This window comes from Mobula hypostoma, chromosome 9 (genome assembly GCF_963921235.1).
Source record: "Mobula hypostoma chromosome 9, sMobHyp1.1, whole genome shotgun sequence".
Lineage (NCBI taxonomy): Eukaryota > Metazoa > Chordata > Chondrichthyes > Myliobatiformes > Myliobatidae > Mobula > Mobula hypostoma.
In genome coordinates, this window is record NC_086105.1 from 92,295,321 (window position 1) to 92,322,487 (window position 27,167).

Genomic DNA, 27,167 nt, shown 5'->3' on the forward strand with positions numbered 1-27,167 from the left:
TACATGGGGAGAGCTGTACTGAACCAATCAGACAGAGCGAGTTAACTGCATGCGCTGACATTAGCTGGATAATTGTTTATGATGAATTGCATGGCACTGTCCTAACAGAGATGTCCACAACTAAACTGGCTTCCTACCAGCTTATTTCAATTCTCCAACCTGAGCCTTTTTGATACAAGCCTTGGATCTGCAGTGGTTGCACTGAGCGTGCAGAACAGGGGCTGACTTTGCTTGCACTGAGCTGGAGTTGTTGCTATTTCATCATGAGGTGGTTGAAAAGTCCCTCTCGTAATTTCCAGGGAATCTTCAGCTAATATTGGGCCTATGTCAGCAAGCAAGCATATTACACGTTGGAAATGAATCACTGGCATGATAGCAGTTCATCTTGTGATGTCTCCTGTACCAAGGCAATTACTCACCCTTTGAAGGTACTTTATCGTGCAGGGGCAAGATGGAAATAAAATAATAGTGCAAAGGTGCAGCTTTGGCCTGATAGGGGAGCTTATCATCTACCTTAGTGATGCAGTGCAATCTCCTTCAGGCTAGCCATGTATGGTAACGTAAATCTTCCCAACGGTGCCTTCTCTTGTTCTTCGTTATTGCAAGAGCGCTGGTCACACAGCTAGGTAAAAGGACTTGGTCTGTTTCAAAACTTGTATAATTGGTCATATGTAATTATTATCATGTGTACTGAGACACGTGGAAAGCATTTGCATGCCGTACACCAGTCTGTGCAGAAGTTCATCAAGGTGGTAAAAGGACTAAAAACAATTACGTATAGTGTTATAGTTACAGAGAAAGTGCAGTGCAGGTAGGTAGCTGAGGTGCAAAAATCATGATCTACGGTAATAGACATAGATTCATACAGCACAGATAGGCCCTTCGGCCTACTGTCCACCCTGACCATCAAGCACCTAGTTTTATACCAATCCCACCCTAATCATTTAATTTCCCCCACATTCTCTTCAACGCCTCCCAGATTCCACCACCCACCTGCTCCAGAGAAAAGTTAAAGGCACAAATTAACCAACTGAACTGTATATATTTACTATGCGGCTCAAATCAAACTTGTGTTGGATTTTGGCCATATACCTCTTTGATGGGGAGTCTGAATGTTTCATGTGACACCATCAGCTCCACTTTGAAGGAATTCCACGAATGGCTGTGGAAACTAAAACTGTCAGATGCCACATTCCCATGATGAAATGTCTTGACAGAGACATATACTCAATTCTGGCCATTCTTCTGAAAGCTCAGTGAAGCAGTGTTTCCGTGGTCTCTTGCTTCTGGCAATAGTATGGACACATGGTGTTGAGTGAGGCATTGTGTGCTAGTTATTGTCTTTTAGTTCAGTGAAAATACGGTGAAATCTTGTGATAGAAACAGGCCCTTCATCCCACTACATCCATGCTGACTTCTTCGCCTTTCTACACTAGTCCCATTTTTCACATTAGGACTAGAACCCTCATTATAGTGACATGTGCCTTTCCAATGTTGTCATCTCCTGGTGAAGGTGTTTAGGTATGAGAGAAGCCTTATGTTAAAAGTTGATACAATTTCCAAGTGCATTTAGAGCATTGCAAGCAGTTTTATGCCCTATATCAAAGGAAAGGTGTGCCAGCCCTGGAGAAGACCAGAGGAGCTTCAGAAGAATGATTCTAGGAATGAAAGTCTTAATGTATCAGGAGTGCTTGATGGCCCTATGCCTGTATTCAAGGGAGTTCAGCAGGTTGGGGGGGGGGGATCTCATTGAAACCTACCAGATACTGACAAATCTGGATAGAGTGGATGTAAAGAGAATGATTCTATTAGTAGAAGAAACATTATTAGGGTGGCGTGATAGCGTAGTGGTTAGCACAGCACTTTACAAGTACAGGAGACCCGTGTTCAACTTCCGCCACTGCCTGTAAGGACTTTGTACGTTCTCCCCATGACTGCGTGTGTGTTTCCTCCCACAGTCCAAACACCCACCGGTAAGTAGGTTATTTGCTAGTTGTAAATTGTTCTGTGGGGAATTACTGGGCGGTGCTGCTCGAAGGACTGAAAGGGCCTATTTCATTCTGTATCTCGATAAATAAATAAATCTTTAAGTTACAGAGAATGTTTTAAGTTTCAGAGAGTGGAAGAAAGGAAGGAGTGAAAGAAACAAAGCTCCTGTGCCGCCTTCCTGATGGTAGCGATGAGAATAGGCCATGTCCGAGGTGATGGGCTTCTTATTGATGGATGCTGCCCTTTTGAGGCACCATCAGGCAGCCCAGTGGCACGGTGGTTGGCACAACGCTTTACATTACCAGCAACCAGGGTCATTTCCCACTGCTGCCTGTAAGGAGTTGCACTTTCTCCCCGTGACTGCGCGGGTTTCTTCCTACAGTCCAAAGACCTAGCATTTGGTAGGTTAATTGGTCATTGTAAATTGTCTGGCGATTAGGCTAGGGTTAAACTGGAGGAGTTGCTGGGCAGTACAGCTTGAAGGGCTGAAGGGCCTATTCTGGGCTGAATCTCAATAAATAAATAAATAAATAAACAAACAAACAACCTAGGATCCAATGGCATGGCCTCAAAATAAAGGGACATTTTTTTTGCAACTGAGATAAGAGGAATTTCTTTGGCCTGAGGGCAGTGAATCTGTGGAACTTTTTGCCTCAGACGGCTGTGGAGGTCAAGTTATTGGGTGTATTTAAGGCAAAGATTGATAGGTTTTTGATTGATTATAGAGTTAAGAATTAGGGAAGAAGGTGGGAGAATTGGGTTGAAAAATATTCAGCCATGATTGAATGGCAGAGCAGACTCCATTGATCAAATGGCCGAATTCTGCTTCTGTGTATTATGGCCTAGACTTCCTAAACCTTCATGCTGCTCACGTGAAGGACTAGTGGCCTTTACTCAAAAAGTTCAGCCCTTCTCAACCGGAGTAGTGAGCTGCAGCACAAGAAAAGTGATGTTGATATTATTTATTCGTTGGTTAACAGTTTGCCCAGCAGTTATTGCCCATCTGCAAAGGAACTCTTGTTACAGATTGTTTCAAAGGCTGTTTTGACTCAACAACATTGGTCATCTGGAGTCACAGAAAGGATAAATCAGATAAAGGATGTAGATTTCCTTACCAGAACCAGATGGGTTTCTACAACAACCTAGAAGTTTTTGTATTTAAGAAACTCCAGATTTATTCACTAATTTTAATTTAAATACCCCACTGTCGTGGTGAGATACATAACAGATTAGACAATTGAATACCACTCTGATAAAGCAATTACAATGCTCTCAGAGCCTGGATGATGCAAAGGCTATATTTAGGATGACAATGCTTTTAATCTACAGTTAGAACAATCCAGTTATTGATACAATTCTGGATCTCTTTCTAGAAAACATGACAAATCTCTGTTAATAAATTAACATGTAATATGTATTAACTAATATTAGAACATGGGCACCGGGTAGCATAGAGATTAGCAGAATGTTTTAAAGTGCAATGATCAGTAATCCTCATGGCTCGAAGGCCCAGAAGGGCCTATTCCACGCTGTATTTCAATAAATAAATAAATCACTTCATTATTGGTGGCTATGCTTTCAGCTACCTTAACCTTCAGCAATGCAGTTCTTTCCTGAAAACACTCCGCCTGTCAATTCTTCCCCTTTCTTTACAACCTACAACTTCTCCAAACCTCTTGATCACCTTCCTCGCATGTCTCTGTTGCTTGCAAGTTTTGTGTTTGAATATACTCCTGTTAAGAGGCTGGCGATGTGTTGCAATATAAATAAAAATGCACTTCCTTCAGGCGTCAAAGACCTGGAAGAAACAAAACATGGCAAATCATAATTCTTGCTCCTGACAGTACAGATGACCTACTGGTAATTGACAATGGATGTTGGGATGACAGCCAGGGACATGGTTTATTGACTTGAGGGATTCTGAGAAAAGAGAGAGGAGAAGTAGCTGGAATGTGAAGATCATCTCTCTAAATGGTGTAGTACTTACAAACTCCCTAAGTGGTGCAGTACTTACAAACTCTCTAAGTGGTGTAGTACTTACTTACAAACAAGAGAGAATCTGCAGGTGCTGGAAGTCCAAGCAACACACACAAAACGCTGGAGGAACTCGGCAGCCCAGGCAGCATCTGTGGAAAAAGACTACAGTCGACGTTTCAGGCCGAGACTCTTCATCAGACTGGAGAAAAAACGATGAGGAATCAGAGTTAAAGGGTGGGTGGGGAGGATGGAGAGAGAAACACAAGGTGATAGGTGAAACCTGGGGGAGGGGTGAAGTAAAGAGCTGGGATATTGATTAGTGAAAGAGATACAGGGCTGGAGAAGGGGGAGATCCCACTTTTTCAGGCAGATGGAGCGTAGGTGTTCGAAGAAGCGGTCCCCCTATTCTACATCGGGTCTCACCGATATGCAGGAAGCCACACTGGATACAGTAGATGACCCCACAGACTCAGAGGTAATGTGTTGCCTCACCTGGAAGAACTGTTTAGGGCCCTGGATGTCAGTAAGGGAGGAGGTGTAGGGGCAGGTGTAGCACTTGCTGAAGGGTCTTGGTCCGAAATATCAACTGTACTCTTTTCCATAGATGCTGCCTGGCCTGCTGAGTTCTTCCAGCATCTTGTGTGTGGTGCTAGTCCTTACATACTGCCCATACACCGCTGGCATTTAGGGCAACAATGAAGGTCCCCCACCTCTGATGGTGTTCAGGGCTTCCCTCATCATGTCTATAGCTTCCTCACAGTTTTCACTACTGTCAGTCATGCAAGTCCCAGCTGGAGACTCAGGAGTATCGTCACACTCAAATGTAGAAGGATTCTTCATTGCTGTTTCCCTAACAATTTCATTTTTCCAGTCAGGGTTGTTAACCCTGAGCAGAACCCCTGAACCTGGACTACTCTTAGTCTGGCCTCTATCCTGTTTAACATGGGTGACCCTACCAAGAGTCAAAGCATAAAGCCTTGACTCCAAACAACATAGCTCTCCAGGTTATTGAGGGATGCAAGCCTCCAAACGCTATGACAAGTCTATAGTCCTCTTGGAGGAAGTGAAGTTGTGGGCATAGATTCCCCTTAGACCTATTTGAGTTAATATATTCACTAATGTTACAATGCAAAACAAAATAGTTTTTACATTGTATAAATTCTGTTCTGATCCTGAAATGTAGCCCAATAATTGAAATGTCTGAGAAGATGTAGTGAGAATTTTTAGTATGTACTTTCTTTTGTTATATTTCGAACAAATGTAAACTGCAGTTGCTTTTAAATTGAATGCCCTTAATTTAGATGGATTGGGTATTGTGTCATGAACCAGATTTTATGAGGGAGCTTAAGGTAAAGGAACAACTTTCAAGAATCACTAGATTTTAGAATGGTTCCAGAGGACTGGAAAATTGCAAATGTAACTGCACTCTTTAAGAGGGGAGGGAGGCACTAAAAGGAAATTATTGGCCAGTCAGCCTTACTTTAGTGGTTGGGAAGATGTTGGTGTCCATTATTAAGGATGAGGTTTTAGAAGGCACATGATAACATAGGCCAAAGTCAGCATGTTTTCCTTAAGGGGAATCTTGCCTGACAAATCTCTAGGAACTGTTTGAAGAAATAACAGGTAGGATAGACCAAGGAGAGCCTATAGATGTTTTTTACTTGGATTTATTGAAGACCTTTGACAAAGTGCCACAGATGAAGCTGCTTAACAAGGTAAGAACCTGTGGTTTTACAAGAAAGATACTAGAATGGATAGAAGATTGGCTGACTGGCAGAAGGCAAAGAGTGGGAATAAGTGGAATAAATTGTATCTCTAGTTGGCTGCCAGTGACTAACGGTGTTCCGCAGGGGTTGGTGTTAGTTCCGCATCTTTTCACATTATACATCAATGATTTGGAGGACAGAAATTGATGGCTTTGTGGCCAAGTTTGCAGATAGATGGGGGGACAAGGAATGTTGAGAAAGCAGGGAGTCTGCAGAAGGACTTAAGCATTTTAGGAGAATGGGCAAAGAAGTGGAAAATGGAATATAATGTAGGGAAATGTCTGGTTATGCACTTTGGTAGATGGAATAAAGGCTTAGACTATTTTGTAAATGGGGAGAAAATTCAAAAATCTGAGGTGTAAAAGGGCTTTGGTGCTTTATGCAGTATTCCCTAAAGGTTAATTTGAGTCCGTGGTAAGAAAGGTGAATGCAATGCTTACATTCCTTTTGAGAAGACTAGAATATAAAAGCAAGGGTGGAATGCTGAGGCTTCATAAGATATTGATCAGACTGTACTTTGGGTATTGTGAGCAGTTTTGGGCCTCTTATCAAAGAAAGAATGTACTGGCATTGGAGAGGGTCCAGAGGAAGTTCACAAGAACAATCCCTGGAATGGAAGTTAATGTTTGAGGATTGTTTGATGACTCTGGGCCTGTACTCACTGGAGTTTAGAAGAATGAGAAAGGAATCTCATTGAAACCTATCAAATACTTGAAAGGCCTAGACAGAGTGGATGTACAGAGGATGCTTCTTATAGCAGGGGAGCCTAGGACCAGAGAGCACAGCCTCAGAATAGAGGGATGCCCATTTCTAACAGAGATGAGGAGACATTTCTCCAGCCAGAGGGTAGTGAATGTGAGGTATTCGTTGCCATGGACTGCTGTGGAGGCCAAGTCATTGGGTTTACAGTATTTAAAATAGAGGCTGATAGGTTCTTGATAGGGTGTCAAAGGTAATGGGGAGAAGGCAGGAGAATGGGGTTGAGAGGGATAATAAGTCAGCCATGATGGAATGGCAGAGCAGAATCAATGGGCTGAGTAGCCTAATTCTGCTCCTATGTCTTATGGTCTAATTAAAAATAAACTCTGCTGGGGTTATGTTATAGGCCTTCCAATAGTTGGCAGGAACAGATATGTAGACAGATGATGGGAAAATGTGAAATTAACTTTGTGCTTGAGGTGTGTGACTTTAACTCCCCCCCTTATTGATTGGAACCTCCTAAATGTGAGACAAACTTTTACAGATGCACAATGGAGAGTATCTTAGCTGGTTGCATCACAGTCTGATATGGAAACACCAAAGCCCTGGAGCGAAAAGTTGGTGGAAAGAGGCAGATACAGCCCGTTCATCACAGGCAAAACCCTCCCCGTCACTGAACACATTTACACAGACCACTGTCACAGGTAAACAGCATCCGTCATCAAATTCACCAAGACTTGAAGGTATGAGTGATATAGAGAGCTTGGCCAGGCTAGGACTTTATTCCTTTGAGCGCACGAGACTGAGGTGTTTTTTTAATAGAGGGTATAAAACCCTGAGAAGTGCAATAGTGTGAATGCAGGAAAGGTAATCCAAAGCTAGAGGCTATAGGTCTAAGGTGAGTGGGGAAAGACCTCAAAGGGACTTGAGGGATAACTTCTTTACTCAGAGGTTCCTGCATCTATAGCTACCAGAGAAAGTGTTGAGGCAGGTACAGTGACAACATTTGGGTAGGTACATGGATAGGAAGGGTTTAGAGGGTTGTGAGCCAAATGCCAGCAAATAAGACTAGCTTAGTTCCGCACCTTTGTTGGCATGAATGAGTTGGGCCGAAGGGTCTATTTCTGTATTACATTACTCCACTACTCTGTTGGTTTTATGTGACTCCATACCTGCAGTAAATTTGGGCATTTCTGAACTGTCCTCTGAAATGGTCCAGCAATCTATTCAGTTAAATATTAACTGCTGTAATTCTGAAAGTAAATTAAGAAGGCAGCTGAGACCTGACAGTCACTTCTTAAGAGATGGGCAATTAAGATTGGCTTTGTCAGTGAAGCCAATGTCTCAAAAAATAATTAACAGTTATAAATTGCACATCAAGAACTTGGTAGTAATGTAAAAAGAGATACAGTACAAGGAACTGTGGTAAGAGATTTCTGGCTTGATGACTCATGAAACAATTTTATTGTACTGTTGCATTTTTAGAATAAATGTTGGTTGGTGAACAATTAAAATGATGAAACATGTTGGCATATGTACTGTATGTATTTTGAAGACAGGCTCTAATTTTGAGTTACACAGTTATTTTCTTCTGAATTTGATTTCACAGAGTGCATGTATAAACCCAATCTATTGGATTGTGCTAAAATGATTCCTACAACATGAATGTTGGTTACCCTTTTTTCTGACATTCCTGTCAACTCAAGCTTGCATCAAACTTGACTGAAATGTGGGTATTCTTCAACATTGAGTAGTTTTGACCATCACTTTTGATGAATAGAGCACACACAGAGTATCATAACTACTACTTAGGTCTTTGCCATGAGAAATTGGCTCACTTTTCCGACTTCAAGCAATCATTGGTTACTTAGACAGTACTATGATTTTGTGGACCTCATTTTCTCGATCAGTGTAATTTAAAGTGGCACAAACACACTTCAGCAGACACAAAGACTGCAGATGCTGGAATTTGGTGCACAAAATATCTGGAAGAACTCAGTGGGACAGCATCTAGAGGAGGAAAGTCATAAGACCATAAGACATAGGAGCAGAATTAGGTCATTTGGCCCATTGAGTCTGCTCTGCCATTCAATCATGGCTGAACCTTTTCTCCTCCTCCTCAGCCCCACTTCCGACCTTCTCTGCATAACCTTTGATGCCGTGTCCAATCAAGAACCTATCAAGCTCTGCCTTAAGTACACCCAACAACCTGGCCTCCACAGCTGCCTGTGGTAATAAATTCCAGAAATTCATCAGCCTCTGGCTAAAGAAACATAGAACATAGAAACATAGAAAAACAACAGCAGAATACAGGCCCTTCGGCCTACAAAGCTGTGCCGAACATGTCCTTACCTTAGAAATTACCTAGGGTTACCCATAGCCCTTCAATTTTTCTGAGCTCCATATGCCTGTTCAAGAGTCTCTTAAAAGATCCTACAGTATCCACCTCTACCACCGTTGCCGGCAGTCCATTCCACGCACTCACCACTCTCTGCGTAAAAAACTTACCCCTGACATCTCCTCTGTACCTACTTCCAAGCACCTTAAAACTGTGCCCTCTCGTGTTAGCCATTTCAGCCCTGGGAAAAAACCTCTGACTATCCAGACAATCAATGCCTCTGATCATCTTATACACCTCTATCAGGTCACTTCTCATCCTCTATCGCTCCAAGGAGAAAAGTCAACCTATTCTCATAAGGCATGCTTCCCAATCTAGGCAATATCCTTGGAAATCTCCTCTACACCATTTCTATGGTTTCCACATCCTTCCAGTAATGAGGGAACCAGAACTGAGCATGGTACTCCAAATGGGGTCTGAACAGGGTCCTATATAGCTGCAACATTACCTCTTGAATTCTGAACTCAGTACCACGATTGATGAAGGCCAATGCACCGTATGCTTTTTTAACCATAGAGTCAACCTGCGTAGCAGCTTTGAGTGTCCTATGGACTCAGACCCCAAGATCCCGTTGCCCCAAGCCCTCCACACTATACACAACACCCCCAACCTTTGTGTCATCAGCAACTTTGCTAACCCATCCCTCCACTTCTTCATCCAGGTCATTTATAAAAATCACGAAGAGTAGGGGTCCCAGAAGAGATCACAAAGTGTAGGGGTCCCAAAACTTAGAATGTCAACAGTGCCTTATAAAGCCTCAGCATCACATCCCTGCTCTTGTATTTTAGACCTCTTGAAATGAATGCTAACATTGCATTTTTCTTCCTTGCCACCAACCCAGCCTGCAAGTTAACCTTTAGATTGTTCTGCACAAGGACTCCCAAGTCCCTTTGCATCTCAGATTTTTGGATTTTCTCCCTGTTCAGAAAATCGTCTGCACATTTATTTCTACTTGCAAAGTGCACGACCATGCATTTTCCAACATTGTATTTCATTTGCTACTCTCTTGCTCATTCTCCTCATCTATCTAAGTCCTTCTGCAGCCTACCTGTTTCCTGAACACTACCTGCCCCTCGGTGGTCAATATTTTGGGTCGAGTCTCTGCATCAGAATCAAACAAGCATATTCACATCTCTTGCAGAATGTGTTCGAGAGAGATTGCCTCAATATTCAGGGAGCAGTTGCTACTGACCGGGGATTATCAATAGGTGCACTGCTGTAGCTTACATTTCTAACCTCTTTGGTCTATGTTGGAGCAGCAGGACAGGCAGTGGAAGAAAGGTACCTCCTTGGGGATCCTAAACCAGTAAGGTTCATATCTGTAGATAAAATTTCCTTAAAAATCTGCAGATGTTGGAAATCTGAAATTAAAAACAGAAAATTCTGCCAATATTGAACGGGTGAGACAGCATCTAAAGATGTTGGCTGTTGTGCTGAGTTTTTATTTCATATCTGTACACCTTTATCTCACCAGGCAAGAAAGAAGCAGTTTGCTTTCTATCTCGGAAGAGGAATGTACTGACGTGGCAATAACGATCTGTGAAGCTGATTACTGGAGATCTTCAGAAGCAGAGTGAAAAATGGCATTGGATCACAATGATACTTGCATCACTCCAGTGGTATCCTGAAGAGGTGAGTTTCCTACTTGATGCTTACAACTCCCTGCACAACCTGGTCATCAGGGCAGCCTTCTCCCCAGAACCTCAAGCGGAAAGCAACAAAAGGAATCATACAGCACAGAAATGGGTACTTCACCCCACCATGCCCACACAGATCTTTTTGTCCATTGGCATCAATCCTGTTGGTGCCCACATTAGGATTGTTTGCTTGCCAATCTTGGATCTAACTGAGTGCCCTACTCTATAGTCTGTGCACAGGCAAGGAGGTTCGATGTGGAAATGATGAACTGTACCTTTGTCTTTCAGTTAAAGGTGCCACGGGAAATGGTTCCTGTTATGATTTCACTCTGGTATGCCTTTTGTAATCCTCACACAAATCCTCTGGGGGGGCAATACCAACATGTGACCTGTCTTTCCGAGGTTACCATTGGCCTTCATCCTGTGCGGCCGGCTACAGCCAGCTGCCTCACCATTAATCAAAGCTGTGCTGTGCATCTGACTCATGGCCTTCATGGTGTGGGGTGCTGGGGTGCACCCCTTCCTCTGCTACCCTCTCAAGTGAATGAGCCTCCCCGGATTGAAGAGCATTTTCACGATGAGCACTTGGTGCTATCACTGGGAGTCTTGAGCAGAGCCCTGAAGACACCAGTGTAAGGGAGGGCTGCACACTGAATCAACAACTTGGATGTTAGGGAGGTTCAGGCTACATCCACACTACGCCAGATAATTTTGAAAACAAAGCTTTTTTTCATCCCCCGTAAACAGAGTTTTTCAGAAACGGTCTCCTGAGTGAATAAATCTGAAAACGCCTAATATCCATTGCAGTGTGGACGGGGTAACCGGAGATTTTTAAAACCGCTGTCATGATGTGCCAGAACAGATGGCAACAGCGCGGCATTTCATTGTTTTCTTCTTATTATTACTACTTTATTGTCGCCAAACAATTGATACTAGAGCGTACAATCACCACAGCGATATTTGATTCTGCACTTCACAGAACCTAACAATTTCAGAACAGACGGAAACGAGACTGAAGCCAGAAGAGTTAGAAATATACTCACCAAATACTTTGACCCATAGCTTACTGAATAAATAAGTATACTCACTTTGCCATTTTCTGTCCTTGCTTCTATGAAGGTGGTTCACCTATTTATGCAAGTACTTCTCTGACAATAGATGTGTGACAAACGTTGTATGGAAATACAAGATAACACTGATGCAGACATGTTTTATACATTTAATAAGGTGCTTTGTTAATGCAACAGAGTTAGTCAGTTTTTCAATGTTTGCCGTCAGCCGGGTCATACTGTCCGTGAACTCCCTGTCGGTTGCCTCCATATGCTCCAGTATTTGTTTTTTTTTTCACTTTTAAGTCCTCCTGAGCGAGAGCCAATAGCAATTCCTTTGAAGTTTTTCTACTCTGTAACTGGACAAATGTGCACCAGGTATACCGTTTCCTCTTTGCTTGTTTGCTGTGTGTCCTGCGCACGCCCAGTAGGAGGAGATTCACCCAAATATCCATTCTAATGTGGACGGAGATATTTTGAAAAACGCTTGGTGTGGACGCCTGTTGTTTTCACTGGAAACCGGCTTTTTCAAAATTATCTGGTGTAGTGTGGACGTAGCCTTAGTCTGCATTTCACCAATGCCCGACGGGAATAGGACCCTGTCCTTCAGTCGGATGAACTTCTGGCTGAGGTGTCCATTCTAAGTGGATTGAACTTTAGCTTATAAGACAAAGGAGGAAAATTATTTTCAAAGTGCTCCGACAACATTATTATCCCTTCTCTCTGTAAGTGGATGTTGCTGAGAAGGACTGAGAAAATGAAGTGTACGTTAAAGCAGGAGGAACAATGGATACCATTTGTGGACTAGCTGTGAGTGAGTGAGTTGTTAGCATCTGCATATGTGAGGTCTACTAGGCCCCTTATTAATTTAACTAAACTCATCTATTTCATTCAGGAGTACCTTCCACCTATTTATCAAAGTCAGATTGATTGAGTAAACTGTGGTTTTATGTTGTAAGTTTACTCAAAAGTATTTATAACAGTGTTGGGCACGTGGCCAAGTGGTTAAGGTGGTCGTCTAGTTGTCTCAAGGTCGCTAGTTCGAGCCTCAGCTGTGGCAGCGTGATTGTGTCCTTGAGCAAGGCACTTAACCACACATTGCTCTAGTGTCTGTGTGAGGAATGGCGCCCCACACAGACTTCCAATCTGCACCTTGTAAGGCATGAAAATGCCCGACACAGACCTCTCATGGTCTGAGTCGACGTTCCCCTCCATTTATAACAGATAGGAATTTACCCCATAAAATAATAGTGAGAAATGCTGTACTTTAAATGTTATTCATTGCCAGCAGAGAATACGAATAACAAAAGAAGATCCAAAATACAGTAAAATTTTAGAAACAGCTTGGTCCTGCAGAGGTCGTGATAGATCAGCATTTCCCAAAGTCGGCGATATTATTCCTCAGGGGAATGGTGGGAGTTTCTAAGGGGGCGATAAAGATAAAGGGGTCAGTAATGGAGGGGTGCTTGGTAGCAAGGGTGGCAGATGAGGGATTACAGGCTTAATTTTAAAAAATAATTACTTATTATAAGCATTTGATCCTTGGTGTCTCATAATTGGTTACTCTGATCATGTGCAAACCCACCGTTTTCTTAGATTTAACTTGAAGCACATTATACTTGTTGAAAAGTAAGGTCACACTTCTGTATTTGGCATATCATGAGAAATCTGGACTGAAGAAATTGTGTTATTTGCAGGCCCGACCCGTGCATTATTGTTGTTCACTACTGTAGTGCAGTATTAGCTAGTATGGTTCCCATACTCTAATCACACAGTAACACAATTCCTGTGAGTTAGCATATGGCTTTCAATGGTTCAGAATATGCCCTTTTAAATGGTCTTGACAGCAATTCTCTAGCCCACGGCCCAAATGGGATATCGCTGATCTATTTCATGTGTCTTTGGGCAGAGAGTCAGGCTTTGCCTCAGCAATTATGATGTCCTAACTTTCCCCTTTATTGATTGCAGTGCTTGAGGTTGGATGTAAACAATAGGTGATTGACTGTGATTGCTAACCCGTAATGAACGTATTAGAAGCAGACCAAATGAAAAAAGGAAATGTCGACAGTATAGTGTGGACTATCTGAAATATGGATTTATACCAGCACTAAGCAACCAAAAACAGCCACTATGGCTGTTGTATGAAAAAGTTTTTTCAAATGAGGCAAAGAAACTAATCAGCATCCTTGAACGTTTGAAGAGATTACACACTGATGAAGCTTATTTTCAATGACTTTGTGAAAACTATCAGAAATGGAAAATACTTTAAAACATGTTTGCCAGCACTTCACTACAAAACAGTGATAGTTTGTGTGCTTCACACAACATTTCATTGCACATTGCTAAATCTGGAAAGCCCCATACAATTGGAAAAGAATTGATTCTGCCAGTAGTCAGGGAAGTTCTGAGTATAGTTTTTCATAATTCACTGAACTAAATAATTAAAGCGATTCCACTCAGTGACAAAGGAAATGTCTGAGAATATGGAAGATACATTGCGCAACATACCTAGATCAACAGAATTTATTCTGCACTTAGATGAGTCAACTTTGCTGAGAAACAAATCTTTACTTCTTGGTTAAGTTCACTTCATAAAAGATCAAAGCATCATTCAAAGGTTGCTAATTGCAAGGGGACTAGAAACAGATACAAAGGGGGAGTCTATATTTCAGGTTGTTGTGAAGTTTCAAGGAGAAGGACAATCTTCTCACCATCATTCTTGCTTGTGCAACAGAGAGGGTATCATCAAAGAAACCACCATGGGGTTATTACTTTCTTAAAAATGTGGATATATGGTATTTACCATTCACTGTGTAATTCACAGACAATATCTTGTCATGAAAACCCAAGTGATCAACTACACAGATCATTAAGTATTGTTATCACTTATAAGATCAAGTCCCATGCTCTCATTTCATGACTATTTTGAGAGCTTTGTATTGAGAATGATGAACAGTTTGAATGCTTGTTGCACACAGAAGTCAGATGCCTCTCAAAAGGAAACGGCCTGATTCGCTTCTATGCGCATTTTGTAAGTGATAAAATAGCTTGAAGACTCGAATGCTTCATTCGGTAATCAACTGAAGACATTAGGCATAACATTGCTTATTTTTCAGAATTATTCCCAAAATTTATTGAAATCAATCTTCAATTCTCCTCATTTCTGTCCAAGTTAATCCTATTTAAATGCAACATTAGGCAATGTAACTTTTTCTGATTTCTGGGTCTCTCTGAGTTGGAAGAGAAAGAAAGAATACCAGATGATAATCTTCAAGTACACTGTACTCATCCGGGTGAGCTCCATAAAGACATGTCAGAGAGATTTCAGGATCTTCTTGTGGTAAACCATATATATGTGTTGTAACTGGGTTACCTGTCTGGACACGCCCCCTCTGCTGACTGCCCCTGTGGCTCCTCCCACAGAGTCCTGTATAAAGGTGTTTCGCCTTGCCCCTCCCCCTCAGTCCGGGGGCAGACACTCACCATGGAGGTCGTATTGTATAGCGAATAAAAGCCTTTCAGTATTTTACCCAACTTCAGTCTTTTGGAGTTATTGAAGGTGCTTCACTTCTCTCAATCCAAATTCCAGGTTGGGCAATAAATCTATTACTGAACATTTGTAATGAGGAATTAACAAGACGGATGGAGAAAGAACTGATCTCACTACAAAATGAATTTGAGCTGAAGCGGAAATTCAAGGCTTTTGGTTGCAGAGAGAAAACTCTGAATGCTATTGTACACAGTGGAAAAAGTCAAGATGTGTTTTATTGTCTTTCCAACATTATATTTAGTGGAGTGGAGATCTGAGACTCCTTCTGAACGACATTCAGCCTGATGTTGAGCTGATACCACTGCACCAAGCCCGTCAATCGCATTGAAAGGTGAAAAAGCAACTAAGTAGTGAATAGTTGGACTACTAATGTACACTCTAAAATTGTTGATAAAAATTGTTTTTACTGTAATTAAGTAAAGAAATAATTTTATTTGTAGCTTTAAATAGATTTGAATATCCTTTTCAATTATTTGTCACTGCTTTGAATTTGCAGTTCCCATTTTCTTTCACTGTGCATCATAAACCAAAATTCATTATTGTTTTTCTGTAATGGCTGGAAAGGGAGAGGGGAGTTCTGGGGATGAGGTCTGGGAGCTAAGTGGGTGGTAACCCATAAAGGTTTGGGAACCACTGTGATAGATTAACAGAAGTACCACATATGGGGGCTTCAATGTTTTGATGCTGGTAAATTAAAACAATTCATATATGATTGAGTCATTGAAGTCAAAGTCAAGACAACTAAAGTTAAATTGTTGTATGAGAGGGCAGCTTCTATTTTGCCTTCATGACACAAAAAAATAAGAGTAGCAGTAGGCCACTGTGGCTCTTAGGCTTGCCCCGCTGTTCAATATAAACATGGCTGATTTGCCCCAAACCTATGTATATAAAGGTGGCTAAGTAATTATCCTTTTCACTGTACTTGCCTAAAAGATGTTCAGTGGGAATAAGGACTGCTGAGGTAATATACTAGTTAACTATAATAAATGTGAAAGAGCTGACTAAATAGTGAAACAACTATTCTGTTTGAATAAATCTGAAGAGGGAACTCTGTGGTCTGGAGTTTGTAAGGCTTTGAGTTTGATTCAAATAGTCTCAACTGTGCCAAATGCAAACATTACTAAGTACGAAGAACTTAACCCAAGTTCCCAGCAATGTATAAATCTGGCATTAAATTACATCTGCTCTGTAAACTATCATAAGGACATACAGTTTGTTAATATTCACACTGCTGTTAGATGAGCTGCTCCTCAGAATGGAAAGAAGAAAATATCCATTTACAGTGTGTTTTCACAACTGAGTGAGGTCTCAGAATGTCCCACAACCAAAGTTGTACTTCCAACATTCAAATACTAGCGTAATGTGGGGGACAGGCTGGAATTTTAGAAATCCTCCAGGGAATGAGTCATTTTAAGACTGGAGGAAAATATCTGTCTAAAATATTGAGACTTTACTATTTTTCAGTGATAAAACAACATCTTTTTGCTGTACTTGTGTCAATTTGATTCTGGCAGCAGCAAATAAGAATAGAAAGTTACTTTAAATTCACCTCTGGAGCTTGAGCACTTAGTTTAAACTGACAGTTCTCCATAACCCTGAGGAAATGCTGTATTGCCAAATCAGAACGGCTAAAATATAAATTCTTCTAGCTGGATGTAAAATAACGAGCAGAAAGCTCTCAGCAGTATTAACTCCTCAGACAACCTAAATTAACTGGGCAACATTCCATTTATTTCGAGACTTGGCTATTTATTCCCTAAGACAGCCAGACAGGATGGTGAAGAAGACGTTCGGTCTGCTTGGCTTCATGGCTCAGGGCATTGAGTACAGAAGTTGGGATGTCATGCTGCAGTTGTGCATGTTATTGTTTAGAGCACACAGAGTATTGTGCACAGTACTGCTCGCCCAGCTGCACAAAGATTGTCAGTAAGCTGGAAAAGGTGCAGAAAAAAATCATGAGGATGAGACTGAGACTGGAGGGCTTGAGTGATAAGAACAGCCTGGATAGAAACATAGAAACATAGAAAACCTACAGCACAATACAGGCCCTTCGGCCCACAAATCTTTGTTGACATGTACTTATTTAGAAATTACCTAGGGTTACCCATAGCCATCTGTTTTTCTAAGCTCCGTGTATCTATCCAGGAGTCTCTTAAAAGACTGTGACCATCTATTGTATCCGCCTCTACTACCGTCGCTGGCAGACCATTCCACACACCCATCACTCTCTGCGTTAAAAAAAACTTACCCCTGACATCTCTTCTGTACCTTCTTCTAAACACCTTAAAACTGTGCCCTCTCATACTAACCACTTCAGCCCTGGGAAAAAGCCTCCGGCTATCCACACGATCAATGCCTCTCATCATCTTGTACACCTCTATCAGGTCACCTCTCATCCTCTGTCGCTCCAAGGAGAAAAGGCCATGTTCACTCAACCTATTCTCATAAGGCATGCTCCCCAATCCAGGTAACATCCTTGTAAATCTCCTCTGCACCCTTTCTATAGTTTCCACATCCTTCCTGTAGTGAGGCGGCCAGAACTGAGCACAGTACTCCAAGTGGGGTCTGACCAGGGTCCTATATAGCTGCAACGTTACCTCTTGGCTCTTGAATTCAATCCCATGATTGATGAAGGCCAATGCACCGTATGCCTTCTTAACCACAGAGACAACCTGAGCAGCAGCTTTGAGTGTCCTGTGGACTCGGACCCCAAGATCCCTCTGATCCTCCACACTGCTAAGAGTCTTACCATTAATACTATATTCTGCCATCATATTTGACCTACCAAAATGAACCACCTCACACTTATCTGGATAGTTCTGGAGTGTTCTCCCCTCAGCATAGTAGGCTGAGGGGTGGCCTTGTAGAGATGTGTGAAATCACGAGGGGCGTAGAAAAGGTCCAGGAGCCAGTCCACATCAGAGGATCCAAGGTGGAGAATGTTAACAACTTTAAATTCCTCCATGTTATAATTTAGCAGGACCTGACCTGGGCTCAACATGTAAGTGCAATTGTGAGGAAAGCATAGCAGTGCCTGTACTTCCTTAGGAGTTTGTGAAGATTCAGCATGATATCTAAAACTTTGACACACTTCTATAGATGTGTGGTGGTGAGTACTGCACATATTGGTATTGACTGGCTGCATCACAGCCTGGACTGGAAACACCAATGCCCTTGAATGGAAAATCCAACAAAAAGTCGTGAATACGGCCCAGTCCATTACAGGTAAAGCCCCCACCCCACCACTGAGCACATCTACACAAAATGCTGTCACAGGAAAACAGCATCTATCATCGAATCTTTCATCGATTCTATTATGGTTATTGTTCTATTATGTATTTATTGAGTATGCCTGCAAGAAAATGAATCTCAGGGTTTATATGGCATGCAAAAGTTTGGGCACCCCTGGTCAAAATTTCTGTTACTCTGAATAATTAAGCAAGTAAAAGATGACCTGATTTCCAAAAGGCATAAAGTTAAAGATGACACATTTCTTTAATATTTTAAGCAAGATTATTTTTTTATTTCCATCTTTTATAGTTTCAAAATAACAAAAAAGGAAAAGGGCCCAAAGCAAAAGTTTGGGCACCCTGTATAGTCAGTACTAAGTAACACCCCCTTTGGCAAGTATCACAGCTTGAAACTGCTTTCTATAGCCAGCTAAGAGTCTTTCAATTCTTGTTTGGGGGATTTTCGCCCATTCTTCCTTGCAAAAGATTTATAGTTCTGTGAGATTCTTGGGCCGTCTTGCATGCGCTGCTCTTTTGAGGTCTGTCCACAGATGATGTTTAGGTTGGGGGACTGTGAGGGCCATGGCAAATCTTTCAGCTTGCGCCTCTTGAGGTAGTCCATTGTGGATTTTGAGGTGTTTTGGATCATTATCCTATTGAAGAAGCCATCCTCTTTTCATCTTCAGCTTTTTTTTAACAGACAGTGTGATGTTTGCTTCCAAAATTTGCTGGTATTTAATTGAATTCATTCTTCCCTCTACCAGTGAAATGTTCCCCGTGCCTCTGGCTGCAACACAAGTCCAAAGCATGATTGATCCACCCCCATGCTTAACAGTTGGAGAGGTGTTCTTTTCATGAAATTCTGCACCCTTTTTTCTCCAAACATACCTTTGCTCATTGCGGCCTTAAAGTGCTGTTTTAACTTCATCATTCAATAGGACTTGTTTCCAAAATGCATCAGGCTTGTTTAGATGTTCCTTTGCAAACTTCTGATGCTGAATTTTGCGGTGAGGACGCAGGAAAGGTTTTCTTCTGATGACTCTTCCATGAAGGTCATATTTGTGCAGGTGTTGCTGCACAGTAGAACAGTGCACTAAATCTTTCTGAAGGTCTTCTGCAGTCAAACGGGGGTTTTGATTTGCCTTTCTAGCAATCATACAAGCAGTTCTCTCGTAAAGTTTTCTTGGTCTTCCAGACCTCAACTTGACCTCCACCATTCCTGTTAACTGCCATTCCTTATTTACATTACGAACTGAGGAAACGGCTACCTGAAAACGCTTTGCCATCTTCATAAAGCCTTCTCCTGCTTTGTGGGCATCATTCATTTTAACTTTCAGAGTGCTAGGCAGCTGCTTAGAGGAACCCATGGCTGCTGATTGTTGGGACAAAGTTTGAGGAGTCAGGGTATTTATAAAACTTTGTAATTTACATCACCTGGCTTTTCCTAACAATGACTGTGCCATAGCCCTAACATGCTAATTAAGGTCTGAGACCTTGGTAAAAATTATCCGAGAGCTCAAATCTCTTGGGGTGCCCAAACTTTTGCATGGTGCTCCTTTCCTTTTTTTCACTGTAAAATGGCACAAAACAAAAACGATACAATAATCTTGCTTAAAATGTTGAAAAGAATGTTTCGTCTTTAACTTCATGAGATCAGTTCATCTTCTACTCTTAACTGTTCAGAGTAACAGAAATTTTGACTAGGGTGCCCAAACCTTTGCATGCCACTGTATTTCTTAAATAATAAATTTTCTTTGAACTTTGATGGTCACAGTCTTTTTCTCAGGATAAAACAGGGCTAAAACTAGAGGTTGTAGCTTTAATATTGAGAGGGGAAAGATGCAATGGGTCTGAAGGGCAACTTTTTCACATAGAGCATGGAATGAGAATATGGAATGGAAATAGTAGAGAAGCAGACAATTACGATATTGAAAAGACAGTGGGACAGGTACCTGGATAGAGAAGATTTAGAGAAATATGGGCCATATAAAGGCAATTGTGACAAGCTTGTTTGGAAATCTTGGTCTGCATAGACAAGTTGAGCAAAAGGCCTGTTTCTGTTTCCCCAATTAAGAGAGGGAAGATTTAAACAAACTATGTGCCCCCAGCAGAAAGTGTAATCTTTTTGAATGCATCCTTACATTCTGAAGAATTTAGCATGTTTACACCGTTCTGGTGATTTTGAACCAACATAGCTATGCAACTCAAATCATTATTTCACATTCCTCTAGCCAACATTTTCCAAGTCAGGACCCTGGATTTATTTGTTCCCATTGATAGTGTTCCCAATCTGACAGCAGTATATCTGCTAATGTCTAATTAGAGGAAAACTAAACATGGAAAAATCATGACACAGAAGGCAATTTGGCTTAATGTGATCATAACCCAATTAGTCACAGCTTATAGCAACCACATCTGTTTAATATACCATTGCCACCTTCACCGAGTTCCAAACTCCAACCATTCCTCTCTCCCCTCTAATCCTTATACTAAATATTTTAATCTCTGTCTTTAATCTACTTAAACATCTAATAGTATACACTTCAATTAGATTTCCTCACAGCCCCTGTTCCAAAGAAAACAACCTTACTAATTCAAGATTTTCTCACAGCTACAACTTCTAAATCTGGAAACATTTTTGAGAATCTCCATCACACCGTCTCCTGTCCAAACACATTTACATTGTGCTGTGCTAGGATCTCAGGTATTGAGGAGCGTGTGCTATTGTCTCCACTTTATTTGGAGGTTGAGAAAGTTCGACTTGTCGCTGAACACTCTAATGAACCTCTACAGATGCACTGTTGAAAGTATCCTGACTGGTTGCATCATGGTCTGGAACAGCAATTCAAATGTGCAGGAACATACAAAGGTGTAGAGAGTAGCAGATACATTACAGGCATGTCCCTCCTCCCTCGTCAGTAATACATACGTGAGGCCCTACTTCAACAAGGCAGCACCTATCATCAAAGATCTCCACCACTGGGGCCATAACATCTTCTCACAATTACCATCGGGTAAGAAATACAGAAGCCTGAAGACCCATACGGCCTACTTCAAGAGCCGTTCCATCCTTTAGCCATTTTGTTTTTGAACTAACTTGCACAACCCTAATCGTTACCTCAGTATAGTAATACTCTGGTCACTTTGCATCTCAGTAGACTTTTTTTTTGTTTGAATTGTGTTCTTTCTTGTATAATTTTGAAAGATTTATGTTTAATTTATGCTTTTCTTGTGAATGTTGTGTCTGTAATGCAGTGTGCCTGCGATGTTGCTGTAAGTAGCTTACAGGAAACCATGTATAGTTATCAATCCTTGGAATGCACAAACAATGCTGTCCAGTGTTTGCAGATGGAATAACACAGTGAGAGCATCGTGACCTACATTGGGCCCAAGTGCAATTTTCCCCAAGAATGGACCACAGAAATAATAAAAGGGGGACTGCTTTGAGGTACCTGTAATTAGTTTCTTTTTCAATTCCAGTATGTAAATTCCAGTGCATAAGTCTAGGAAATGCTAGTAGGGCAAAGTATCAAGCAAAAGAAACTCCTGACGAAGGGCCTTGGCCTGAAACGTCGACTGCGCCTCTTCCTATAGATGCTGCTTGGCCTGCTGCGTTCACCAGCAACTTTGATGTATGTTGCTTGAATTTCCAGCATCTGCAGAATTCCTGTTGTTCTATACTAAATTCAATGTATTGAATTTGCAGATAAATATGTGCTCTGAAATGGGGTCTAGAAGTTTGGAATTCTGCGTGTGTTTCAGAGAAATGTGTTCACAGGTTTCAGGAACAACCTGTATACCCTAAAAAATAACCAAAGGTGTATTAGTTCAACTTTAGATCTATTGTATATCATATCCAACCCGAATATTGATATGTCATCACTTCAATAAAATTGAACAGAATGAAAATATACACAACTATGAAAAGCTTTTTGGAAAATATAAGGATGGGTGAGTGCTCTCTTTTAGAAATAATGAATAGGATTTATAGGTTTTTAAATGGAGTGATAAGAGCCTGTCATAACCACACCTAACACCGGGTGTCGGGACTGGGAGGTGAACTGATCACCATCACAAATCTATACTCGGGGTGCAGTGCTGCTGGAGCTCACCAGAGCACCGCTCCGGTACCTCTGTAAAAAAATAAAACAAGCGGGGAATTTAACAGCAGCCGCATATTAAATAGAGGGAATTTTACAGGGGTTGGGGAGAGGGGGTGGTGGCTGGTGGGGAAAATACCACTAATAACATTAGGATATTTGACCGTTTTTGGTGAAATTCTGGAGCTGTGACTGTTTTGTGAAGTTCCTCCTCGCTCGACCCGTTATCCCAGCATACCCTGCTGTAGCCTCCCGCCATTTCACAGATCCTCAGACTCTCTCCAGCACTCGTTGTTTGAGCATTGTTTGCAGAGAAAACAAAAACCTTAGATCTTTTGAAAAGTGGCACGTCGCTTGCCGAAGTGGGCCCTAAGGTCGGTAAGAACGAATCGAGCATTTGCGCAATAAAGCAAAAAGAAGCTGAAATTCGTGGAAGTGTTAGTGCTACCCCTACAACAGCAAAAATGGTCTCTCTGGTTCATGATAAAGTGCTTGCAAAGACTGAAAAAGCATTAAGTGTGTGGCTAGAGGACATGTCACAGAAGCATATCCCTATTGATGGCAAAATTATGTGTGAAAAAGCACTTAGTCTCTATGAGCAGTACTGTGAGGAGGTTGAGGAGAGTGAGAGGAAGGAGTTTAAGGCTAGAAAGGGATGGCTGGCTAGCTATGTAAAGTGCTGCAGCCTCAAGAACAGGGAAAATGGCATGGCAGATGTACCGAGTATCCTATTATGGAGCCGATCGAAGTACACGCTTAAAGTCTCTCAGAAAAAAAAATTGTTGATCACAAACTATCAGAAGCTCACACTGCTGCTCTAAGTGTTGAAAATATAGCTAGTGAAGATGCTCTTGGAAAATTATGTGACACCATAATTGCTTCACATCTAAAGGCAACTTGTTCAATTTTTCGTTCTGCATATTATTTAGCTCAGAATGACAGACCATACTCTGATCACTTTGGCTTATTGGAACTTCAAAAATAAGGTATTGACATTGGAATTGGACTGCATTCCCGCACTAATGCTACAGAGATAATTAATCACATCACCATTAATATGAAAAAGAAAATTTGCCAGCATATCAAGCAGATAAATGGCAAATTTTCTGTTCTCTTTGATGAATCAACAAGCCTGAGCATTAAGGCTGCCCTAATAGTTTATTTGAAATGTGAAAGTGGTAAGAAAGATTATCCCCATTTTTTGTTTTTAGATGTAATTGAACTTCCTGATCAGAAAGCTGCAACTATTGCTAAGCATTTATTGAACTGTCTCAATAGCCATGGGTTTGATGACTCTTACTTGAAACAGAACCTTGTAGCATTTGGTAGTGATGGGGAGGGCATAATGCTTGGTGTCAAATCTGGTGTTGCTACAATTCTCAAGGAACATTACCCTGATGTGATAATTTGGCACTGTCTTAATCACAGATTAGAACTTGCATTGGGTGATTCGGTGACAGAAGTTCATGGAATAAATCTTTTTCAATCATTTATGGACAAATAGTACTCTGTTTACAGTAGATCACCTCTAAATCAAAAGGAACTATCTGAATGTGCCTCTCAACTAGAACATCAAATTTGCAAAATAGGCCGTGTTCTGGGCACCAGGTGGGTAGCTAGCTCGTTTCGAACAGTTTCAGCAGTATGGCAAAATTATGAAGCACTGTGTTTTCATTTTGAAAAAGCAATGAAGGATGAAACAAGATCTGGGAGTGACAGAAAAATCTATGAAGGTCTGCTGAAAAGACTGTCTTCAGAACAGTTTCTATTGGACTTAGCTCTAATGTCTGACACGTTGCATGAACTTGGTTTACTGTCAGAGTGTTTACAGAAACACACTACTACGATTGTTTAATGCAGACAAACTGATCCAACGGAGCATAAGATCACTGCATGGACTGAAAGAGCAACCTGGTACAAAAACTCTAGAAGCTCAAGAGGTTGTTGAAAAGGGGAAGTTTGGAGAAATTACCTTAACAAGCAACAACAAAATTGTCTCCATTAATTATTTACAGTTTCTTACTAGTCTTATAAACAATTTGCAGCACCGTATGTTCACAGCAACATCCTTGAAAGGTTCTCAACCTTCTAATCCTCAAAGTATGTATAAATCCCTGCTAAATGAAATGTGTGTTTTTGATAAAGATAACTGGCCTGCTGAAATACCACCTAATTATGGAGAAGTTGCAATATCATCTCTCTGTAAGATGTTTAAACTTTCTCCTTCCTCTGTAATAAATGCCTTCAGAGATTATGTGGAGGATCGTGGACGCCGCATCCCCCAAGATTTACACCCATTCCTGAGCTGTTCACAAGTTATTCCTATTAGTACTGCTGAGTATGAGAGAGGATTCAGTCACATGATCTTGATAATAACAACAACATGCTCAAGAATTCTCATAAATCATGTATCACCACTTAGGTTTGTTAAACTATACGGACCTCCTCTAGTTCAGTGGAATCCTGAGCCGTATGTCACATCATGGCTGCGGTACCACAGATCAGCAGATGACACCAGGACCAGAGTTGCTTCAAACCCCCGAACACATATTATGCCTGACACTTTGTGGAAGTTATTGTGAAACTTCTCATTGGTGGCATTCGGTAATTAGGTAATTACTTTTAAATTTGTAAAATATATGATTACCGTCTTTTTCTTTACTTGCTTGATAATTATATTTTATGATAATTAGTGAGTACAACCGTGCAATACTTCGTCATATTATTAAATTAGGTATTATATGTTTTATTGTACCAGTTATACAGTACACTGAAATGTAGTGATAGGCTATAATCTTGTTAATGTCTTAACTATCACTATATTTCTGTGGAGCTCTGGAATACATATATTTCTTTCATCTTGGTTTAGTGCTTGACATTATAAGAAGCCCTATTCATATATATATGTCACACCCAATTTGTGTACCTGCTCATTACACGAATGGGGCAAGGAAGTTGCCCAGTACATGAAATGAGCAGGTACACAAATTGGGTGTGACATATATATAGAGAGGATATAGGAAATGGCAAGCGTTTTATCAGCTCCAGCACCTAAAAAATTAGCACTGCACCCCTGTCTATACTTGTATATCATGTATATGCACCAATTTCTAAATGGACACAATGCAAAAAAACTGCTATTAACTATAATGAGAAATAGATTTTAGTAATGCAGCTTTTTCAGTACAACATGGTAGAAATAACTTAATCAGCAAAGGAGTTGTATGCAATATGGTAAGATGATGGTGTGCTCAGATGCAGCGGCAACCAAAGGTGTTATTGTCTTTTTAAATCGTACTTGTTACAATCACAAGACCCTATTAGGAACTTAAAAGTACTGCAGGCCTACCCCATCATCGGACGGAGCTGGACTTGGTGTGGATCATGCGCCTGCCTGCATCAGAGAAGCATCGGACGGTGAAGATGGTCTAACAGCGAGAGATTGTCTTAGTCACTTTTCTTGTGATCACAAGACCCTTTTGGACATTGTTAATTTGAAGTGCTGGAAGTCAGATTAATTGTTTTATTGGCCAATGACTGGGGAGCTGCAGGCCCTCGGCTCTAGCAAGGATTAAGGCTGATTTATACTTGTGCGTACTAGCTTACGCTGTAGCCTACGCAAGTGGGCTACGCTGTTGTGAGCATTTATACTTGTGTGTTGGTGTGTCTGCATCGCTCTGCAATTCACCGCCAAAACGCTAGTTGGCGGTGGGGTTTCTATGCCACTGTGTTGAGTTTCTTCGTGTTGAAACTCAACACGAAGAAACTCAAACTTCAAACAATGGCGACTGAAACTGAAGGAGGATGAATTTTCTGTGTTTGTCCGGCCACTGAGAGACATGGATGAGGAAATGCATTTCAAATATTTTCGGATGTTTGCAGGTAGATTTGACGATTTGGTTCTTCGTCTCCAACCATTTATTTCACATCAGTGTACGCACAGTATACTGAGTTTTAGCTTCAGGTGGAAGTCAACAGGCTGTAGCAGCTAGCTACAAACTGGTGTCAAGCACAGGGTCCTCCATAATTTCGGAGGTCTGTAAAGCTTTATGGAAAGCATTGCAGCCAGAGTTCCTTCCCTGCCCTTCAGTCACCCAATGGGAAGCTATTGCAGCGTAGGAGGAAATGCGATGCTACCAAGTGGACCAATCACAGTTGTTTCGGTCTGTGTCGCTGTGACATGTGGTTACATTTTGGGAGAAGTGTGTGTTAGGCTACGGCGTAGGGTACGCGGCAACGCTGTACCTACAGCGTACATTTGACACACAAGTATAAATCAGCCTTTAAGCCTCAGACAGTGGTGACACCCGTCTGCAGCTGCTCAGGAGAGAGGTGTTGGAATCGGTGTGCGCCACTGGAGGCCCGAGGCAGTGTGGTGCTGTGTCCATGCTGGAGGCTGAAGACAAGATGTGTTTGACTGCAGAAACATTCATGGATTCAGGGACTTGGACCATATATTTTTGTGTGATTGTGTTATTGCTATCTTATATGTGCTGTTTTCCTTGTACTATGAATGACTGTTGGTACTGTGTTTTGCACCTTGGCCCCTGAGTAACGCTGTTTCGATCGGTTGTATTGGTAAGTATTCATGAATGGTTGAATGACAATTGAACTTGACCCTGAAACACTTCAGTCCTCTCAATCAATGGGTATCAACCCCCTCAGCGCGTCCCCTTCTCTACTCTGATTCGCTCATTGAGCAGAGTCATCTCTCTGATTGGATAAAGTACCTGTCAGTCATATCTGAGAAGACTGAATGGCACTGCTTTTCC

At 41.4% G+C, this 27,167-nt stretch overlaps 1 protein-coding gene across 1 annotated transcript in view; it reads left to right on the top strand.

The window, feature by feature from the left end:
* Positions 1 to 27,167, top strand: part of LOC134351859 (dual specificity mitogen-activated protein kinase kinase 6-like) — a 205,271-nt gene that overhangs the window by 16,687 nt on the left and 161,417 nt on the right. The window contains exon 2 of the mRNA XM_063058686.1: positions 10,304 to 10,461. The gene's annotated coding sequence lies outside the window, so the exon portion shown is untranslated. The remainder of the gene's footprint in view (positions 1 to 10,303; positions 10,462 to 27,167) is intronic.